The sequence below is a fragment of the Alosa sapidissima genome, chromosome 22, assembly GCF_018492685.1.
Source record: "Alosa sapidissima isolate fAloSap1 chromosome 22, fAloSap1.pri, whole genome shotgun sequence".
In the NCBI taxonomy this organism is placed as follows: Eukaryota; Metazoa; Chordata; class Actinopteri; order Clupeiformes; family Clupeidae; genus Alosa; species Alosa sapidissima.
In genome coordinates, this window is record NC_055978.1 from 161,654 (window position 1) to 184,351 (window position 22,698).

The 22,698-nt window shown below is 39.3% G+C and overlaps 2 long non-coding RNA genes across 2 annotated transcripts; one reads left to right on the forward strand and one right to left on the reverse strand.

The window, feature by feature from the left end:
- Positions 1-97: 97 nt before the first annotated feature.
- On the forward strand, positions 98-12,373 carry LOC121697418. The gene is made up of 3 exons (XR_006026446.1): positions 98-256; positions 11,914-11,919; positions 12,362-12,373. It is a non-coding gene; the product is annotated as an uncharacterized LOC121697418 (long non-coding RNA).
- On the reverse strand, positions 6,731-21,363 carry LOC121697419. Its single transcript, XR_006026447.1, has 3 exons — positions 21,284-21,363; positions 19,112-19,114; positions 6,731-6,742 (listed from the first exon to the last, which is right to left on the reverse strand). It is a non-coding gene; the product is annotated as an uncharacterized LOC121697419 (long non-coding RNA).
- Between the last annotated feature and the right edge of the window lie 1,335 nt (positions 21,364-22,698).

A 22,698-nucleotide genomic window follows, 5' to 3' on the forward strand; every position in this document is an offset into this window, starting at 1 on the left:
AATAATATCCATTGCTACTGGGGAACCAAGTCTCTGAAGGGATCAGGGAGCGTTGACCAAATGAGAAATACATATTGTGTACACTTGTGTACAGTAGTTTCTTATTATTTCAAGTTTGGCAATGCAGAATGTTGAACCTAGGCCAGGCCAGAAAGATTTTGGCGAAAATCTGTCACAACAGCTGGCAGGCATTTCCGTCGAAATTTCAGCCTCGCCTTCAGCTGCTCCAACTACTACTCTGTCATCTTTTCTTCAAGTACATATTCCTGTACAGCAGCAGCCAAAGAAAAATTGTTGGCTTTGTTATAAAAACAATACATAATAACACTAAAGTAGCTTGTATGGCCTGGAGTTTAGCGGTAGGTGACTGCTTTTTTGGTAAACAAAATTGCTGTCAGATTTGGCATTCTACAAAAGGGGATGCGTTTCGTTATGTCATAGGTCCTCTGTGTTTAACCTTCAGGTTCCCCACCCCACCTTTCCCTATCCTCCTCTGTGTGTGTGTGTGTGTGTGTGTGTGTGAGTTTGTGTTTATATGTGTGTATGTGTTTATTCTCAACAGGCTTGTTCTATGTAATCCACTTTCAAATGTTTATAGACACATTGATTTTTGAGTGATGTTGAAGTTGATTGTATTCCTTTTCATAAATAATACATTTTATAGATGTATATCATTTTCATATTACACTAATTTATATAAGTAAGTTGTATCTGTTGAATCAAATGTATTCTATGTCTTAAGAATTGATCTTCAATAAATATACAGTATACTTCCTGTATTACTGGTAAGGTACATGTTTTTCTTTTATATATCATTATTATTGACTGTAGCATTTGCTTATATACAAATAAATGGTTTATTCTTATGGACCAAATAAATCTAAACCATTGTGTCTGACTTCATTATTACTTTTTATGCATACTTTTATTTTTTGGTGAGAAAGAGAATGTGAATTCTGTCAACATTCTAAATCCCGTTTCCTGCATTTTTTAACACTTATCACTTAATTTGTCATAACTTTTGAAAGGTTAATGATATTCCAATTCAGTATTTTTTGTTAAATAGCCCACAACTTGCTGAACATGTCATACACTCTACATTTTTCTCTATCTCATATCTCATATGATGAAAAATTGAATGAAATTCAATTTTAACGAATTTCGGTATACATTTGGAGAGGATTTTCAAAGACTGTTCATTACTATATCAACATTACCATGTGTATTTTACATCATTTGATAGAACTGACCCTTCTGATTACAATGGTATGTATATCCCATTGATGGTATGTATTATACTCAAGAAATAAGTTTTTTTGTGTAAGGAGGTCATCCAGCACCAAAAATGGAATGTTCGGCACGGGCACGAAAGGGTTAACAGAGACACACAAGCCAAATGTATTCTTTCCTTTACAGTTCACTGTGTGCTTTAGCTTTCAGGCTTCATAGGTGCATTACGGCCACCAGTTGTTTGGAAGGTGCATCTCTGATCGTCGTTCTCAACAAGTTTGACACCTATTGGTGATTGACGGTAAAGGGTCCAGTCAGGGGCCAATGAGATTTCAGATGGGTCCGAGCCCCTTTGGCCTTGCCCCTAAAACCGCCCCTGATTGACAGATTTTTAAATTTGTTAAAAACTCTGTCTCTCATCCTGACCGCGAAAACTGAAAAAATCTGAAAAGTAAGAAAAAAATCACTTTTTCACTTTTTTTGCGATAGTTCATCCATTTCACATATCTACACATGAAATAAAAAATAAATTGGACAACATCTGACAGATTTTTAAATTAAAAAAAAAAAACTCTCATCCTGACCGCGAAAACTAAAAAAATCTGAAAAGTAAAAAAAAAAATCAGACCATTTTTTTTTCATTTTTGTTGCCATAATTAATGCATCCAGAACGCAGCGGCGCGCCTGGTCTACAACCAACCCAAAAGGGCACATGTTACCCCGCTGCTCATCCAGCTACACTGGCTACCTATGGCGGCCCGCATCAAATTCAAGTGTCTAACGCTTGCCTACAAAGTAGTCTCCGGTTCTGCTCCCACCTACTTGAATGCCCTCATACAGACTTACACTACCTCCAGACCGCTGCGCTCCTCTGACGAACGACGTCTAGCTCTACCACCGGTACGCTCAAGCCAATCCAAACTTTTCTCATCTGTTGTTCCTCGTTGGTGGAACACACTGCCAGTTCCTACAAGGGCAGGAACATCCTTTTCCACGTTCAAAAAACTCCTGAAGACCCAGCTCTTTAGAGAACATCTACTCTCATAGCAACACTTACAACAAGTCTTACTGATCCTAGCACTCACCAGCCGTTTTAAACTGACAAGTAACTGTTAAAATACAGCACTCACCGACGCACTTATTCTTACTGTACTCTAATGTGTTTTTTTTAAACTGTCCTAAAATTGTGAGAATTGTTCTAAAACTTACTGTTTACCATGTTGTTAGTCGCTTTGGTTAAAAAGCGTCAGCCAAATGTAATGTAATGTAATGTAATGTAATGCATTTCACATATCTAGATGTGAAATTAAAATAATTTGGACAATAATTGACAGATTTTGAAATTTGTCTAAAATCTCACTTTTTTCCTGAACCCGGACCTTAAAGGAACCATATGTAAGATTGTGGCCAAAACTGGTACTGCAATCACTTTCAAAATACTGAAGAGCGGTGTATCCCCTCCCCCTCCCCCTGACTCGAGGTTGCACACGCGGATGGTGAAACACTACTGACTTCGTGATTAGTAGATAGATGGAGGGTGGCGCATCAGTTCAAAACACAACATGACATGACAAAACACAACATCAAAAACAGTTGTGGGCTGCAACTTCACTTTTTAAATGACAATATCCTGGTTGGACGACTGAAATAAAAAATAATTTGGACAATATCTGACCGATTTTCAAATTTGCAAAAAAAAAACTTTCTCTCATCCTGACGGCGAAAATCAAAAAAAATCTGAAAAGTCAGAAAAAAATCAGACCAATTTTTTTTCATTTTTGTTGCCATAATTAATGCATTTCACATATCTAGATGTGAAATTAAAATAATTTGGACAATAATTGACAGATTTCGAAATTTGTCTAAAATCTCACTTTTTTCCTGAACCCGGAACTTAAAGGAACCATATGTAAGACTGTGGCCAAAACTGGTACTGCAATCACTTTCAAAATACTGAAGAGCGGTGTATCCCCTCCCCCTCCCCCTGACTCGAGGTTGCACACGCGGATGGTGAAACACTACTGACTTCGTGATTAGTAGATAGATGGAGGGTGGCACATCAGTTCAAAACACAACATGACATGACAAAACACAACATCAACAACAGTTGATGGCTGCAACTTAGCTTTTTAAATGACAATATCCTGGTTGGACTACTGAAATAAAAAATAATTTGGACAATATCTGACCGATTTTCAAATTTGCAAAAAAAAAACTTTCTCTCATCCTGACGGCGAAAATCAAAAAAAATCTGAAAAGTCCGAAAAAAATCAGACCAATTTTTTTTCATTTTTGTTGCCATAATTAATGCATTTCACATATCTAGATGTGAAATTAAAATAATTTGGACAATAATTGACAGATTTCGAAATTTGTCTAAAACCTCACTTTTTTCCTGAACCCGGACCTTAAAGGAACCATATGTAAGATTGTGGCCAAAACTGGTACTGCAATCACTTTCAAAATACTGAAGAGCGGTGTATCCCCTCCCCCTCACTCGAGGTTGCACACGCGGATGGTGAAACACTACTGACTTCGTGATTAGTAGATAGATGGAGGTTGGCGCATCAGTTCAAAACACAACATGACATGACAAAACACAACATCAACAACAGTTGAGGGCTGCAACTTCACTTTTTAAATGACAATATCCTGGTTGGACGACTGAAATAAAAAATAATTTGGACAATATCTGACCGATTTTCAAATTTGCAAAAAAAAAACTTTCTCTCATCCCGACGGCTAAAATCAAAACAAATCTGAAAAGTCCGAAAAAATCAGACCAATTTTTTTTCATTTTTGTTGCCATAATTAATGCATTTCACATCTAGATGTGAAATTAAAATAATTTGGACAATAATTGACAGATTTCGAAATTTGTCTAAAATCTCACTTTTTTCCTGAACCCGGACCTTAAAGGAACCATATGTAAGATTGTGGCCAAAACTGGTACTGCAATCACTTTCAAAATACTGAAGAGCGGTGTATCCCTTCCCCCTCCCCCTGACTCGAGGTTGCACACGCGGATGGTGAAACACTACTGACTTCGTGATTAGTAGATAGATGGAGGTTGGCGCATCAGTTCAAAACACAACATGACATGACAAAACACAACATCAACAACAGTTGAGGGCTGCAACTTCACTTTTTAAATGACAATATCCTGGTTGGACGACTGAAATAAAAAATAATTTGGACAATATCTGACCGATTTTCAAATTTGCAAAAAAAAAAACTTTCTCTCATCCTGACGGCGAAAATCAAAAAAAATCTGAAAAGTCAGAAAAAAATCAGACCAATTTTTTTTCATTTTTGTTGCCATAATTAATGCATTTCACATATCTAGATGTGAAATTAAAATAATTTGGACAATAATTGACAGATTTCGAAATTTGTCTAAAATCTCACTTTTTTCCTGAACCCGGAACTTAAAGGAACCATATGTAAGACTGTGGCCAAAACTGGTACTGCAATCACTTTCAAAATACTGAAGAGCGGTGTATCCCCTCCCCCTCCCCCTGACTCGAGGTTGCACACGCGGATGGTGAAACACTACTGACTTCGTGATTAGTAGATAGATGGAGGGTGGCACATCAGTTCAAAACACAACATGACATGACAAAACACAACATCAACAACAGTTGATGGCTGCAACTTAGCTTTTTAAATGACAATATCCTGGTTGGACTACTGAAATAAAAAATAATTTGGACAATATCTGACCGATTTTCAAATTTGCAAAAAAAAAACTTTCTCTCATCCTGACGGCGAAAATCAAAAAAAATCTGAAAAGTCCGAAAAAAATCAGACCAATTTTTTTTCATTTTTGTTGCCATAATTAATGCATTTCACATATCTAGATGTGAAATTAAAATAATTTGGACAATAATTGACAGATTTCGAAATTTGTCTAAAACCTCACTTTTTTCCTGAACCCGGACCTTAAAGGAACCATATGTAAGATTGTGGCCAAAACTGGTACTGCAATCACTTTCAAAATACTGAAGAGCGGTGTATCCCCTCCCCCTCCCCCTGACTCGAGGTTGCACACGCGGATGGTGAAACACTACTGACTTCGTGATTAGTAGATAGATGGAGGTTGGCGCATCAGTTCAAAACACAACATGACATGACAAAACACAACATCAACAACAGTTGAGGGCTGCAACTTCACTTTTTAAATGACAATATCCTGGTTGGACGACTGAAATCAAAAATAATTTGGACAATATCTGACCGATTTTCAAATTTGCAAAAAAAAAACTTTCTCTCATCCCGACGGCTAAAATCAAAACAAATCTGAAAAGTCCGAAAAAATCAGACCAATTTTTTTTCATTTTTGTTGCCATAATTAATGCATTTCACATCTAGATGTGAAATTAAAATAATTTGGACAATAATTGACAGATTTCGAAATTTGTCTAAAATCTCACTTTTTTCCTGAACCCGGACCTTAAAGGAACCATATGTAAGATTGTGGCCAAAACTGGTACTGCAATCACTTTCAAAATACTGAAGAGCGGTGTATCCCTTCCCCCTCCCCCTGACTCGAGGTTGCACACGCGGATGGTGAAACACTACTGACTTCGTGATTAGTAGATAGATGGAGGTTGGCGCATCAGTTCAAAACACAACATGACATGACAAAACACAACATCAACAACAGTTGAGGGCTGCAACTTCAGTTTTTAAATGACAATATCCTGGTTGGACGACTGAAATAAAAAATAATTTGGACAATATCTGACCGATTTTCAAATTTGCAAAAAAAAAACTTTCTCTCATCCCGACGGCTAAAATAAAAAAAAATCTGAAAAGTCCGAAAAAATCAGACCAATTTTTTTTCATTTTTGTTGCCATAATTAATGCATTTCACATCTAGATGTGAAATTAAAATAATTTGGACAATAATTGACAGATTTCGAAATTTGTCTAAAATCTCACTTTTTTCCTGAACCCGGACCTTAAAGGAACCATATGTAAGATTGTGGCCAAAACTGGTACTGCAATCACTTTCAAAATACTGAAGAGCGGTGTATCCCTTCCCCCTCCCCCTGACTCGAGGTTGCACACGCGGATGGTGAAACACTACTGACTTCGTGATTAGTAGATAGATGGAGGTTGGCGCATCAGTTCAAAACACAACATGACATGACAAACATCAACAACAGTTGAGGGCTGCAACTTCACTTTTTAAATGACAATATCCTGGTTGGACGACTGAAATAAAAAATAATTTGGACAATATCTGACCGATTTTCAAATTTGCAAAAAAAAAACTTTCTCTCATCCTGAAGGCGAAAATCAAAAAAAATCTGAAAAGTCAGAAAAAAATCAGACCAATTTTTTTTCATTTTTGTTGCCATAATTAATGCATCCAGAACGCAGCGGCGCGCCTGGTCTACAACCAACCCAAAAGGGCACATGTTACCCCGCTGCTCATCCAGCTACACTGGCTACCTATGGCGGCCCGCATCAAATTCAAGTGTCTAACGCTTGCCTACAAAGTAGTCTCCGGTTCTGCTCCCACCTACTTGAATGCCCTCATACAGACTTACACTACCTCCAGACCGCTGCGCTCCTCTGACGAACGACGTCTAGCTCTACCACCGGTACGCTCAAGCCAATCCAAACTTTTCTCATCTGTTGTTCCTCGTTGGTGGAACACACTGCCAGTTCCTACAAGGGCAGGAACATCCTTTTCCACGTTCAAAAAACTCCTGAAGACCCAGCTCTTTAGAGAACATCTACTCTCATAGCAACACTTACAACAAGTCTTACTGATCCTAGCACTCACCAGCCGTTTTAAACTGACAAGTAACTGTTAAAATACAGCACTCACCGACGCACTTATTCTTACTGTACTCTAATGTGTTTTTTTTAAACTGTCCTAAAATTGTGAGAATTGTTCTAAAACTTACTGTTTACCATGTTGTTAGTCGCTTTGGTTAAAAAGCGTCAGCCAAATGTAATGTAATGTAATGTAATGTAATGCATTTCACATATCTAGATGTGAAATTAAAATAATTTGGACAATAATTGACAGATTTTGAAATTTGTCTAAAATCTCACTTTTTTCCTGAACCCGGACCTTAAAGGAACCATATGTAAGATTGTGGCCAAAACTGGTACTGCAATCACTTTCAAAATACTGAAGAGCGGTGTATCCCCTCCCCCTCCCCCTGACTCGAGGTTGCACACGCGGATGGTGAAACACTACTGACTTCGTGATTAGTAGATAGATGGAGGGTGGCGCATCAGTTCAAAACACAACATGACATGACAAAACACAACATCAAAAACAGTTGTGGGCTGCAACTTCACTTTTTAAATGACAATATCCTGGTTGGACGACTGAAATAAAAAATAATTTGGACAATATCTGACCGATTTTCAAATTTGCAAAAAAAAAACTTTCTCTCATCCTGACGGCGAAAATCAAAAAAAATCTGAAAAGTCAGAAAAAAATCAGACCAATTTTTTTTCATTTTTGTTGCCATAATTAATGCATTTCACATATCTAGATGTGAAATTAAAATAATTTGGACAATAATTGACAGATTTCGAAATTTGTCTAAAATCTCACTTTTTTCCTGAACCCGGAACTTAAAGGAACCATATGTAAGACTGTGGCCAAAACTGGTACTGCAATCACTTTCAAAATACTGAAGAGCGGTGTATCCCCTCCCCCTCCCCCTGACTCGAGGTTGCACACGCGGATGGTGAAACACTACTGACTTCGTGATTAGTAGATAGATGGAGGGTGGCACATCAGTTCAAAACACAACATGACATGACAAAACACAACATCAACAACAGTTGATGGCTGCAACTTAGCTTTTTAAATGACAATATCCTGGTTGGACTACTGAAATAAAAAATAATTTGGACAATATCTGACCGATTTTCAAATTTGCAAAAAAAAAACTTTCTCTCATCCTGACGGCGAAAATCAAAAAAAATCTGAAAAGTCCGAAAAAAATCAGACCAATTTTTTTTCATTTTTGTTGCCATAATTAATGCATTTCACATATCTAGATGTGAAATTAAAATAATTTGGACAATAATTGACAGATTTCGAAATTTGTCTAAAACCTCACTTTTTTCCTGAACCCGGACCTTAAAGGAACCATATGTAAGATTGTGGCCAAAACTGGTACTGCAATCACTTTCAAAATACTGAAGAGCGGTGTATCCCCTCCCCCTCCCCCTGACTCGAGGTTGCACACGCGGATGGTGAAACACTACTGACTTCGTGATTAGTAGATAGATGGAGGGTGGCGCATCAGTTCAAAACACAACATAACATGACAAAACACAACATCAAAAACAGTTGAGGGCTGCAACTTCACTTTTTAAATGACAATATCCTGGTTGGACGACTGAAATAAAAAATAATTTGGACAATATCTGACCGATTTTCAAATTTGCAAAAAAAAAACTTTCTCTCATCCTGACGGCGAAAATCAAAAAAAATCTGAAAAGTCAGAAAAAAATCAGACCAATTTTTTTTCATTTTTGTTGCCATAATTAATGCATTTCACATATCTAGATGTGAAATTAAAATAATTTGGACAATAATTGACAGATTTTGAAATTTGTCTAAAATCTCACTTTTTTCCTGAACCCGGACCTTAAAGGAACCATATGTAAGATTGTGGCCAAAACTGGTACTGCAATCACTTTCAAAATACTGAAGAGCGGTGTATCCCCTCCCCCTCCCCCTGACTCGAGGTTGCACACGCGGATGGTGAAACACTACTGACTTCGTGATTAGTAGATAGATGGAGGGTGGCGCATCAGTTCAAAACACAACATGACATGACAAAACACAACATCAACAACAGTTGAGGGCTGCAACTTCACTTTTTAAATGACAATATCCTGGTTGGACTACTGAAATAAAAAATAATTTGGACAATATCTGACCGATTTTCAAATTTGCAAAAAAAAAACTTTCTCTCATCCTGACGGCGAAAATCAAAAAAAATCTGAAAAGTCAGAAAAAAATCAGACCAATTTTTTTTCATTTTTGTTGCCATAATTAATGCATTTCACATATATAGATGTGAAATTAAAATAATTTGGACAATAATTGACAGATTTTGAAATTTGTCTAAAATCTCACTTTTTTCCTGAACCCGGACCTTAAAGGAACCATATGTAAGATTGTGGCCAAAACTGGTACTGCAATCACTTTCAAAATACTGAAGAGCGGTGTATCCCCTCCCCCTCCCCCTGACTCGAGGTTGCACACGCGGATGGTGAAACACTACTGACTTCGTGATTAGTAGATAGATGGAGGGTGGCGCATCAGTTCAAAACACAACATAACATGACAAAACACAACATCAAAAACAGTTGAGGGCTGCAACTTCACTTTTTAAATGACAATATCCTGGTTGGACGACTGAAATAAAAAATAATTTGGACAATATCTGACCGATTTTCAAATTTGCAAAAAAAAAACTTTCTCTCATCCTGACGGCGAAAATCAAAAAAAATCTGAAAAGTCAGAAAAAAATCAGACCAATTTTTTTTCATTTTTGTTGCCATAATTAATGCATTTCACATATCTAGATGTGAAATTAAAATAATTTGGACAATAAATTGACAGATTTTGAAATTTGTCTAAAATCTCACTTTTTTCCTGAACCCGGACCTTAAAGGAACCATATGTAAGATTGTGGCCAAAACTGGTACTGCAATCACTTTCAAAATACTGAAGAGCGGTGTATCCCCTCCCCCTCCCCCTGATTCGAGGTTGCACACGCGGATGGTGAAACACTACTGACTTCGTGATTAGTAGATAGATGGAGGGTGGCGCATCAGTTCAAAACACAACATAACATGACAAAACACAACATCAAAAACAGTTGAGGGCTGCAACTTCACTTTTTAAATGACAATATCCTGGTTGGACGACTGAAATAAAAAATAATTTGGACAATATCTGACCGATTTTCAAATTTGCAAAAAAAAAACTTTCTCTCATCCTGACGGCGAAAATCAAAAAAAATCTGAAAAGTCAGAAAAAAATCAGACCAATTTTTTTTCATTTTTGTTGCCATAATTAATGCATTTCACATATCTAGATGTGAAATTAAAATAATTTGGACAATAATTGACAGATTTTGAAATTTGTCTAAAATCTCACTTTTTTCCTGAACCCGGACCTTAAAGGAACCATATGTAAGATTGTGGCCAAAACTGGTACTGCAATCACTTTCAAAATACTGAAGAGCGGTGTATCCCCTCCCCCTCCCCCTGACTCGAGGTTGCACACGCGGATGGTGAAACACTACTGACTTCGTGATTAGTAGATAGATGGAGGGTGGCGCATCAGTTCAAAACACAACATAACATGACAAAACACAACATCAAAAACAGTTGAGGGCTGCAACTTCACTTTTTAAATGACAATATCCTGGTTGGACGACTGAAATAAAAAATAATTTGGACAATATCTGACCGATTTTCAAATTTGCAAAAAAAAAACTTTCTCTCATCCTGACGGCGAAAATCAAAAAAAATCTGAAAAGTCAGAAAAAAATCAGACCAATTTTTTTTCATTTTTGTTGCCATAATTAATGCATTTCACATATCTAGATGTGAAATTAAAATAATTTGGACAATAATTGACAGATTTTGAAATTTGTCTAAAATCTCACTTTTTTCCTGAACCCGGACCTTAAAGGAACCATATGTAAGATTGTGGCCAAAACTGGTACTGCAATCACTTTCAAAATACTGAAGAGCGGTGTATCCCCTCCCCCTCCCCCTGACTCGAGGTTGCACACGCGGATGGTGAAACACTACTGACTTCGTGATTAGTAGATAGATGGAGGGTGGCGCATCAGTTCAAAACACAACATAACATGACAAAACACAACATCAAAAACAGTTGAGGGCTGCAACTTCACTTTTTAAATGACAATATCCTGGTTGGACGACTGAAATAAAAAATAATTTGGACAATATCTGACCGATTTTCAAATTTGCAAAAAAAAAACTTTCTCTCATCCTGACGGCGAAAATCAAAAAAAATCTGAAAAGTCAGAAAAAAATCAGACCAATTTTTTTTCATTTTTGTTGCCATAATTAATGCATTTCACATATCTAGATGTGAAATTAAAATAATTTGGACAATAATTGACAGATTTTGAAATTTGTCTAAAATCTCACTTTTTTCCTGAACCCGGACCTTAAAGGAACCATATGTAAGATTGTGGCCAAAACTGGTACTGCAATCACTTTCAAAATACTGAAGAGCGGTGTATCCCCTCCCCCTCCCCCTGACTCGAGGTTGCACACGCGGATGGTGAAACACTACTGACTTCGTGATTAGTAGATAGATGGAGGGTGGCGCATCAGTTCAAAACACAACATAACATGACAAAACACAACATCAAAAACAGTTGAGGGCTGCAACTTCACTTTTTAAATGACAATATCCTGGCTGGACTACTGTTGTCAGTGATATAAGTATTTGAAATGAACATGATTTCTTAATGTCTAGTGACATATCAGGGCCATTTTATGATTAATTGAAATATTTTTCTTACATACGGTTCCTTTTAAAACCCTCCGGCAACAGAGAGTATATAGCACTCAAAACCCACCTGTTGAAAACTTTTGAACTGTCAGACGCTGAGAGAGCCAGCAGGCTTTTCTCCCTTCAAGGATTGGGTGACAGCAAACCACCTGAGCTCATGGACCGTATGCTGGATCTCTTGGGTGAGCACAGACCCGGAGGCTGGCTGAAGAGGCTGAGCGCTTTGGGTTGCACTATGTGCATGTTAAATGCGCTTTAAAAATAAATCTGACTTGACTTGACTTGACTTGACTTCCTGGTCAGGGACATTGTGTGGCCGCGCTTTTTCCCGCACACATCGCTCCTGTGACACTCATCGCTGCAACTACTTCTCGTCGGCAGCAGTCTTCTGGCCCCCAACAGTCTTCAGGCTTGTGTTTTTATCATGTCAAGTTTGGACCCAAGGCTAACAAATGTCGTTCGCCGTGCAGTTTCGGCGGTTCGGGAAATGCTAGGGCCGGCGCTCAGTAGTGGCCATGAGCGTCGGCCGCGTAGGCAGGCTGCTTTTCATCCGTGACAGCATCTCCGGACGCACAGAAGAGCGTCCTGCCTGCATTCTGTTTGGACATGGTGACTGACAGCCACGGCCCCCCTATGGAAGCTGCCAATGGTAGCCCCATCCGCACATATGGAACGAGGTACGTTGAATTGTGTTTCGGAGGACAGCGGTTTGGCTGGGACTTTGTTACAGCAAAGGTTGCCGTTCCCCTACTCGGAGCCAATTTTCTGTGTGCACATGGACTGTTGGTAGATGTTAAGAACCGCCGTTTGATTGACGCCGTCACATTTTGTTCTTATACGTGCACGCTAAGCGGAACTGACTCCATACGACTGTCTAGCATGCTATCAGCCTCAGATGACTTCCACCGTCTACTTGCCGAGTTCCCAGCGCTCACTCAGTCCACTTTCTCTGCATCCACTGAGAATGGTGTGGAGCATCATCTCGCCACTACTGATCCACCCGTCTACGCTCGCGCTTGGCGCCTCAACCCGACCAAGCTTGCCGTTGCAAAGGCTGAATTTGCAAACATGGAATGCCTGGGTATAGTCCGTCGATCCGACAGCCCGTTGGCTTCACCCCTACACTTCGTCCCCAAACCGGGCGGTGGCTGGCGCCCGTGTGGCGACTACCGGCGGCTTAATGAGGCAACAACACCTGACCGATACCCAGTCCCGAACATACAGGATTTTTCAGCTCACCTGGCAGATAAGGTGATTTTTTCCAAGGTGGACCTTGTCCAGGGATATCATCAGGTACTGGTGCACCCACTGGACATTCCCAAAACAGCCGTGATCACGCCGTTTGGTGTTTTTGAGTTCCTGCGCATGCCTTAAAAACGCCGCACAATCTTTTCAACGCCTCATGGACTCTGTTTTGTGGGACCTACCTTTTCTTTTTGTGTACCTGGATGACATCCTCGTAGCGAGCACGTCCAAGTCTCAACACCTGGCGCACCTCCGAACACTTTTTGAGCGACTTAGACAACACGGGCTAATTGTCAACCCCGCCAAGTGCCAGTTTGGTCTCTCCACCGTTGACTTCCTGGGACACAGAGTCACTAAGGACAGTGCAGTCCCTCTCCCATCAAAGGTGGAGGCAGTAACAAAGTTCCCACGCCCGCTCACTGTCAAATCCCTACAGGTGTTCCTGGGCATGGTGAATTTTTACCACCGTTTCATCCCTCGAGCTGCTCAGCTTATGCGGCCTTTGCACGAGAAAGGTAAGCCCAAGCACCTTGTGGTGGTCAGAGAGCAGGGACAAGGCTTTTGCTGCCACTAAGGCAGCCCTGGCGAATTCCACCATGTTGGCGCATCCTTTTTCAACAGCCTCCATCGCCATCACCTCGGACGCCTCGGACTACGCTGTCGGTGCTGTCTACGAGCAGTGAGTAGGCGGGGCCTGGCAGCCGCTGGCTTTCTTTAGCCGTCAGCTGCGTCCCAGCGAGCGTAAGTACAGCACTTTCGACCGGGAGCTGCTTGGTCTCTACCTCGCCATCAGACATTTTTGTTCCCTGCTGGAAGGTCGACACTTCACTGCTTTTGTAGACCACAAGGCACTGACTTTTGCCATGGCCAAGGTGGCTGAGCCGTGGTCCGCCCGCCAGCAACGCCATCTGTCCTACATTTCAGAGTTCACTACAGACTTGCAACATATTGCTGGTAAGACTGGCGGACTGGCGGACGTGGCGGACTGTCTGTCACGGGCTGTGGCGGGGGCAGTCCATCTTTGCTTTGATTACCACTGCATGTCAGCAGATCAGACCATAGACCCGGATGTGCAACTCCTGAGGACCTCAACTACAGGGCTGCAGAATGAGGACATGGTTTTTGGAGATGCTGGCACCACGCTCTTGTGTGACGTCTCTACAGGCAGTCCTCAGCCAATCGTTCCCACAGGATGGAGACAAGTTTTTGATGCCATCTATGGTCTCTCACACCGAGGTTCGAAAGCGTCACAGAGACTGGTTGCAGCAAAGTTTGTCTGGCACGGCCTCAAGAAGGACGTTAGGGACTGGACTAACACCTGTGTTGAGTGCCAACGGGCCAAAGTACACCGTCACACTAAAGCACAGCTAGAGTTGTTCCCGGTTCCAGAGAGACGTTTTGACCATGTGAATGTAGATCTGGTCGGCCCTCTGCCATCTTCTCACGGTTTCACATACCTGTTAACCATGGTTGACAGGACCACCCGCTGGCCTGAAGCTGTGCCACTGACTTCTGTGGCGACTGTTGAGATGACACGGGCATTTATCGGAACCTGGGTTGCTCGTTTCGGCACCCCCTATATATCCTGTGACCGAGGCGCGCAGGACCGAGGCGCTTCCACGTCTGAGCTGTGGAATGCTGTCGCACCGAGCCTCGGGGTGAAACTCCACCACACGACTGCATATCACCCGCAGGCTAACGGACTCTGTGAACGTTTTCATAGGTCAATGAAGGCTACCCTGTGTGCCAGCCTCAAAGACAGCAACTGGATCGACAAACTCCCGTGGGTGATGTCAGGACCGCGCCAAAGGAGGACTTACAGCCGCTGCGGGTCCCAGGGGATTTTGTCCCTAGCACCACGGTTACTTGGTCTGCTTACTCTCCAGCGGTCAACTCTATTGGACAATGCGAGGCTTTTCGCACCTGTCCCTACTTCCCGTCACGGCCTCCCTCAGTCGCACATTCCCACTGGGCTTCAGACGGCTGATTATGTTTTCATGCGCCACGATGCCTACAGAGGACCGTGTTTTGGAGGCAGGAGACAAACATTTTGTGGTGGACATGGGCGGCAAACCGGAGCGACTCTCCATTGACCGCCTCAAACCGGCTCACTTGGATGTGGCCAGGCCCGTTGACCTGGCCCAGCCCCCACGACGCGGACGGCCTCCAGCTCTGCCCCCACCCCCTACTCCCCTCTCTCCCAAGCCATGCCCCACACCCGTGTCATGACGGGACACCTGCCGCAGTTGGGTCTCATCGACCTCCGGTACAGCACATCCGTTGTGAACGGTTAATACGCCCACCTCCCCCGTTGACTGTTGATTGTACTTCTGATATGGTGAATTCTGGGGGAATGTGACCGGCATAATTCACCTTTGTTATTAAGTGTGGTTCTACACACCGTTTATATTAAACACAGCACTTTGTTCTGTCTGTAGTTACTTCATGTGTAAGTATAACTGTTCAGGGATCGTGGTCCCTTTAAATGTTATGAATGTGTGATGACGTGTAGTCCCATGCCGGTTTTGTTGCTGGACAGCGCCATTTTAGTTTCAGTATTTTTTTCTATGTAAATAAACGACACATGCATTTATGTGCTCAACGTGAGAAATTGTCTCTTTCGATTTACTGCAATTTCCACAGCAAAATCATTCCAAGACCTTAAATCAGTTATAATTAACCTTAGTGTAGGGGGCATTTCAGGAAATAACATTATTCAATTTCCATTGTTATCAGTTCAAACTACTCACTCCACCACACAACATTATATATGTTTCATTTTGTCACTTTCATATGTTTTGCTCACTTTCATATGTTTGAAATGAAATTATACATTCTTCATTGTTATCTGCACAATTTCATTGCATTAACAAGGCAAAACCATCCCAACAACCTTGTAATAAGTATAAAATGACTTTGCAATGTCACAAATGATATTGCAAGGTTATTTGCATTATTCCATACTTATTTCAAGGTTGCTATTATATTAGTAATTATATGCAAGGTCATTCACAAATTCAATTTTGATTTCAAGGTTGTTGGAACGTTTTTTTTATTTCAATTATATTCCAACAGCATTTCAATGTCCTTCTGTTGTTTTAGCCATGATGTTAAAATGTAATTTGCATGTAAGTTATTCCATAGGTTATTATATACATATTGCAAGGATGTTGGAATGGTTTTGCTAAGTTATTGCAAGGTAATCACAATGTTATGCCACCTTATATAAAAGTATAGTAAGTATATAAAAACATTGCAATTTCATAACAATAGCATGGCAAAAACATCCCAAGAACCTTGAAATAATTATATAATAAAGCAGTGGTAGTATGTGGCAGAGACCAGTATTTCACCAAGGCATCAACTGGATAACAGAGTACTGTCAGCCAATAGAACAAATTAACCCTTTCGTGCCCGTGCCGAACATTCCATTGTTGCTGCTGGATGACCTCCACACAAAAAACCTTATTTCCTGAATATAATACACACCAAAAATGGGATATACATACCATTGTAATGAAAAGGATCAGTTCTATGAAATGATGTAAAATACATATGGTAATTACAGTAATATGAACAGTATTTAAAAACCCTCTCCAAAAATGTATATCCTGTATATTTCATTCACATAAAAATGAATTTTCATCATATTTCTCTACAAGATAGAGAAAATATATCTATATAAGACATGTTCAGCAAGCTGTGGGCTATTTAACAAAAAAGGAATAACATTAACATTTCAAAAGTTACGATAATTTTAGTGATCATTGTAAAAAAAATGCAGGAAACGGGATTTAGAATGTTGACAGAATTTCACAGAAGTCACTTTTTCACCAACAAAATAAAAGTATGCATTCATGTATAAGTGTATAAGTGTAATCTAGGAATCAACATCACTCAAAACTCAATGTGTTCTAAACATTTGAAAGTGGATTACATACTTAGAACAAGCCTGTGGAGAATAAACACATACACACAAACTTATACTCAAACACAAAAACACCCACACAGACACACTTACAGAGTAGGATAGGGAAAGGTGGGGTGGGGAAGCTAAAGGTTGAACACAGAAGATCTATGACTCATTACTAAACGCAACCGCTGACAGCAATTTGTTTATCAATAAAACAAATTCGCCTACCGTTACACTCCAGGGCCATACAATCTACTTTAGTTTTATTATGTACCTTTTTTATAACAAGCTCCTGCTGTACAGGAATATGTACTTGATGGTTGAAGCAGCTGAAGGTGACGCAAAATTGTCAACGGAAATGCCTGCCGGCTGTTGTGATAGATAGCATTCCTTCTTGTGCCTATTTCACAAAAGCAGAATTAAGGCATCCGGGATAAGTTACTCAATGAATCCAAAACAAGAGTTTACAGGCTTAATTGGTTGCACAACAAGCAAGCCAGGACGCAGATTCATCAAGCCAGGTGAAACCTATCCTCGCTCATGGCTCCCTCCCCGTCACCGATCACAGATTCACTAATTCACCATGGCAACTAGAGCGTCTTCATTGCTTCTTCTACGGTGTGAAGTAGGTAGCGATAGCATTTTCACAACAGCAACAAACAGCAACACATCTGTTTAAGGGAATATTGCAGCTAGTGCCGCGACCACCACGCGCGAAATGGTTAGGCACTCCCGTGACATCACGTTGCATGACAGATCAGGAATGGCGAGTATGTAAGAGTTAATTAATGATCACAAACGTTTAAATAATGACAGTGACATATAACAATGTGTAGTGGGCAGTGGAATTGGTTTCCGTTTGTGGTGACTGCTGACTGAGATAAGGGATGAGATTAAATAGATCCTGGAATTTAGCCTAGTCTGGAGCACGCTAGCTCCACAGAATAAATCGCCATGGTAACTTATACCATAACATTTCCTGCTGCCCCCTATCCTGATTTTGTGCAACTGGATCACGTATAAATTGAGCCAGGATAACAAAGATATCCCGGCTTATTCCCTTATCCTAGTTTTGTGCAATAGTTCCCAAGGTTGGTAAAATCACATGACAACAATGTGAGTAAAAAACATGAGTAAAAAAGAACATAATTCTATTTCACACTGTGTAGAAGTCTGCACCATCCTAAGCACGGCACATAAATCTATACATTCTTCCTCCATCCCCTTTGTCCACCATCCCATTGTCTTCAGCATTATGAGCGCAAGCTCATGAGCAGTCAGCTACCTCTTCAGGCTTGTGAGGTATAGGTAGGTCTTGTCATCCTCCATCTGAAACAACAGCAAAATCATACAAATACCTATATATAATGTGAAAAATAAAATCACAAAACTACAGATTTGTGCATGTATGTATGTACTCAAAAGATGAGGTAGCCTAAACTATTGAAGCATCCTCAGAATATACTCGAAATATTTCCAAGTATGAAATCTGATTGCCTGGCTGGCATCAAGATAAAGACAGATTACATTTCTCCTAGTAACAAACTGCTGAAATGCAAAAATGACAGTTCTGACAGAATATTTGATTTCACATCAGTTTTCTATAACTACAGAGGAGAGGAGTTGTGCTTCATCTATTTCAAGTCATGCCATCTTAGAAAATGTTGAGACAAGCACGTCTGATGTTTTGTCATTTAAAAGTTAGCAAGGTAAAATAGTTCACACTACAGAATGTACTACAGGTAACAACCCGAGGAAAGGCAATAAGTTAATTACATTTCTGACAGAATATGTGATTTCACATCTTATTTTCTAGAACTACATATTGAGAGGAGTAAAAATATTGCTAAACTCATTTCACGTAACGCAACTTGAAACGCGGCGCCCATTGATTTATTCAGCTTTGGTTTGCTATACTGTCTTGCCAATATAATGCTTACTTAACAATCAAATTGGTACTAGAAAACAAACGTACCTACAGGTTTGTGCCCGTGCCGAACATTCCATTGTTGCTGCTGCATGACCTCCTCACACAAAAAACCTTATTTCCTGAATATAATACATACCAAAAATCTGATATACATACCATTGTAATGAAAAGGATCAGTTCTATGAAATGATGTAAAATACATATGGTAATTACAGTAATATGAACAGTATTTAAAAACCCTCTCCAAAAATGTATATCCTGTATATTTCATTCACATAAAAATGAATTGTCATCATATTTCTCTACAAGATAGAGAAAAATATATCTATAAGACATGTTCAGCAAGCTGTGGGCTATTTAACAAAAAAGACTGTATTGGAATAACATTAACATTTAAAAAGTTACGATAATTTTAGTGATCATTGTAAAAAAATGCAGGAAACGGGATTTAGAATGTTGACAGAATTTCACAGAAGTCACAGTATAATGCTTACTAAACAATCAAATTGGTACTAGAAAACAAACGTACCTACAGGTTAGAAAAGGTTAGAAAAACAAACGAGAATATTGCAAGCAGTTCAGAATTATACAGCTAGCTAGTTTCGTGACGATGCACTATGAAATTCTTTATATAAAGAAGCCTAGGCAGAACATGACAGTACATTTTCATGCAATGGACTATTATCACTAACCCTATTATCCTCTTTATTATTCTTTTTCCGATCAAATTCAACGTCTAATGCAATGGAAGCCGCTGGTCTTGAAACAGACTTTTTATATTTACGATAAAAAAACGAGCAATAAATTCCGCCATGGCGGCAACCTTTTGTATTATGACGTGACCTGCAGCTGAAAGCGATAAACCGCTGCAATCTGGAGCTGTGACTCTTCTTAACTTTATGGTCTGACCAGCCTGCCATGATTCCCATTTTACTTGCACGTAAAACTCTCCTTCAGAGGCACATTTCTAATACAGACAGGTTTTTGGTATTGACTCATTAATCTCGTCAAACATTATGTTGTGTGAAATGTTAGGTAAGCCAAACTAGCGTTATAACGTTAGGGAAATGGTTAACGTTAGTACTTTGCTACCCTATCGGTATTCATTATGTAAGGAAACCCATTTAATAAACGTCAACTTTAAAGTGACTGGTTAGCTGTAGATTTCGACAACGTTAGCTAACCACAACCAAACCTAACGTAGCTCCCAGATAAGCATGTGCTCAGCAGCGTTTTAACTAATGTTAACGTTAACCAGACGGTACGAATACTATGGCTCTGGGTCGATTAAATACACCTGTGGGAAAGGATGTAATTTAAACCTGATGATAGTCATGAATATGATACTGTTAAGAAAAGGACCGTATGCCCAAAGTCTGCCGCACTACAAAACTTGAGGTATAACATAGACTATGTTTACTTGGCCTACTACTACTACTACTAATTTCTGCATTATTCTGGCCTATAAATTAAAGCACAGCCTGGCACATGAATCAAGCTTTCCAGTTGTAGTACATCCTATAAGTACATCGTAATATCTAGAAAAAAAGTTTCTGATAACCAACTATGCTATTAGCTGTTAAAACTAATAGCGGAGTTGGTTATCAATATACTAAGAATGGTCCAAGGAATTGTCCGGAGTAAAATGCACTTTAGATCAATTTACGGATGATTGGGAGTACATACGTTGAGTTGACAAAATAAATTCTTACAGGTGATCTAGTATTAAGTGTTCTCACCAATCTAATATTGACCATTAAATGTCCAATTGCCCGTTTAGGCATTGAAAAAGGCATTCGAACAGTTTGATAATGTTGGAGGTTATTGTGCAGTATTGGAAATATAGGATAGTAATTTGATCATACAGTTTTGAATGTTAAAAGTGAATAAACGTTTTTGAGAGGTGGATAAACTCTAATAAGAGGTGGTTAAGGCCTAAACTCTATTTCTGAAATTTCAGAGGTGGAATAAACTGCGTTTACTCGCGTTTAGCCTCCACTATATCCTAATTTTGCGCTCATAGGCCTACTCCCAGCTTCGTAACAGAAAGGTAATATTTGACTGTAAACTATACATATTTTATATCATAATATAGCCTACACAACCAAGGGACGAAAGTTATCCTCTGAAAGTAGGGCATCTTCATATTTAGTGTTGCGTCGGAGTTGTGTAAAGAGGTGCAGAGTGCGCACCTGTTTGCTTTTTTTGACCGGCAGTGCCCAAGATCAGAATAATGTAGGATAAAATATAAATGTAAGCCTAAAGCAAACAATAAAGGACAATGTTTAAGCCATTGAACATTATTGAAAGAAAATTATAGCAAAGATATGCAGAATGAATGAAAAATGACCGGCGAACTAGGCTACTAGGCTACTTTTTCTACAAACATACGAAACATACATATATTTACAAACATACGAAATGTTGATTATTGACATTACTGCAAGCAGAAGGAATGAAAGCAAGCAGAGGACAATGAACATGGATGCAAAGCTTTGCTGGAATATATAATTTTACATAAGCTAAATATTTTAGGCCATTGATTTCATTAAAATATATGCTAATGATATTGATGAGGGGGTGTAAACACAAGGTGGAGACCTAAAACCATCCGGCTGCACACAAGTTGACGTTCATTTGTGATTTATAATGGGCACATCTGGAAGGGTGGTGTAAATACGTTTTTTTGTGCGTACGTTCGTTTTCTCTGAATCACACGTGCGATCATTTCAGGGGCCTCATTACAGAAAAATATCTTTGCCCTTATCCTATCTTAAATTAAGTTTCAAAGATAGGAAAAATCCTATATTCCTATTATAGAAGCACTTCCTAAACTCATGGCTGTGTCCTATCTTATCTCAGACCTATCTTATCTTAACTGTTATCTGTAACAGTTAGATTTTTAAATTGGCAATCGTCCAGTCATGCCTGTTTCTATGATTAAAATGTGTACGAGACTGCCTTTATCTATGATATATCTATATTAGAATGTCAGATTACAAAGATGGTATTCTAAAGAATCTTTTACAGTTGGTTGCTCAAGATGGACAAACCATAATATCAGAGAAATAGGCCTTGGGTTAGGCCTATGTAGGATGCAAGAGAGTGTGTCAATATTTATTTATTTGCTGTATAGGATGAAAAACAAAAAACATAATTATAATAATAAATAATAGTGTAATATTCTGTAATAAAGATTAATATTTATTTGTTATAAATGTTGTAAATGATTAAAACACATAGCTTATAGGCCTACATCTTTAAGTTTTCACTTTAACTAATTTTGTAAAAAAAAAACCGTTATGATGTCCCTAACAGTCATGTTCTGTTGCAGTACTGTTGCAATACTGTTGCAGTCAGTTTTGGCAGTTATGTTGCATTAGCAAAATTTTGCAACTTAGGATGTGCCATCCTAAGTTAGGATTCCTAAGTTAGGAAATTCTTGAGTTAGGATGGTTCTGTAATGGCCAAATTCCTATCTTTAGATAGGATTTTTTCCTAAAGTTCTTCCTAAAGTTTTCCTGGTTCTAGTACATCAGGTCACTTTGTATAAAATCAAGCATCTAGAATTATGAATGCAGACTGCATTGATTTATTATATTGTATGTTATAGCTTCTACCATTTGAGTTAAAGCTAACAAATATGCTCCTGTTTTTATTTAACCCATTTGTTAACGTTGTAAACCGCTTGTTTGTGTATCAAATAGGCCATCCTACGTTTTCATTCGACGCTGTTGCTTCTTATGTAGCCTAAGTAAACACTATCACGGTATGCTATCATAGTTTGTCTTTCATTAGAATGTATGGTGCTTAATTAATACTCCT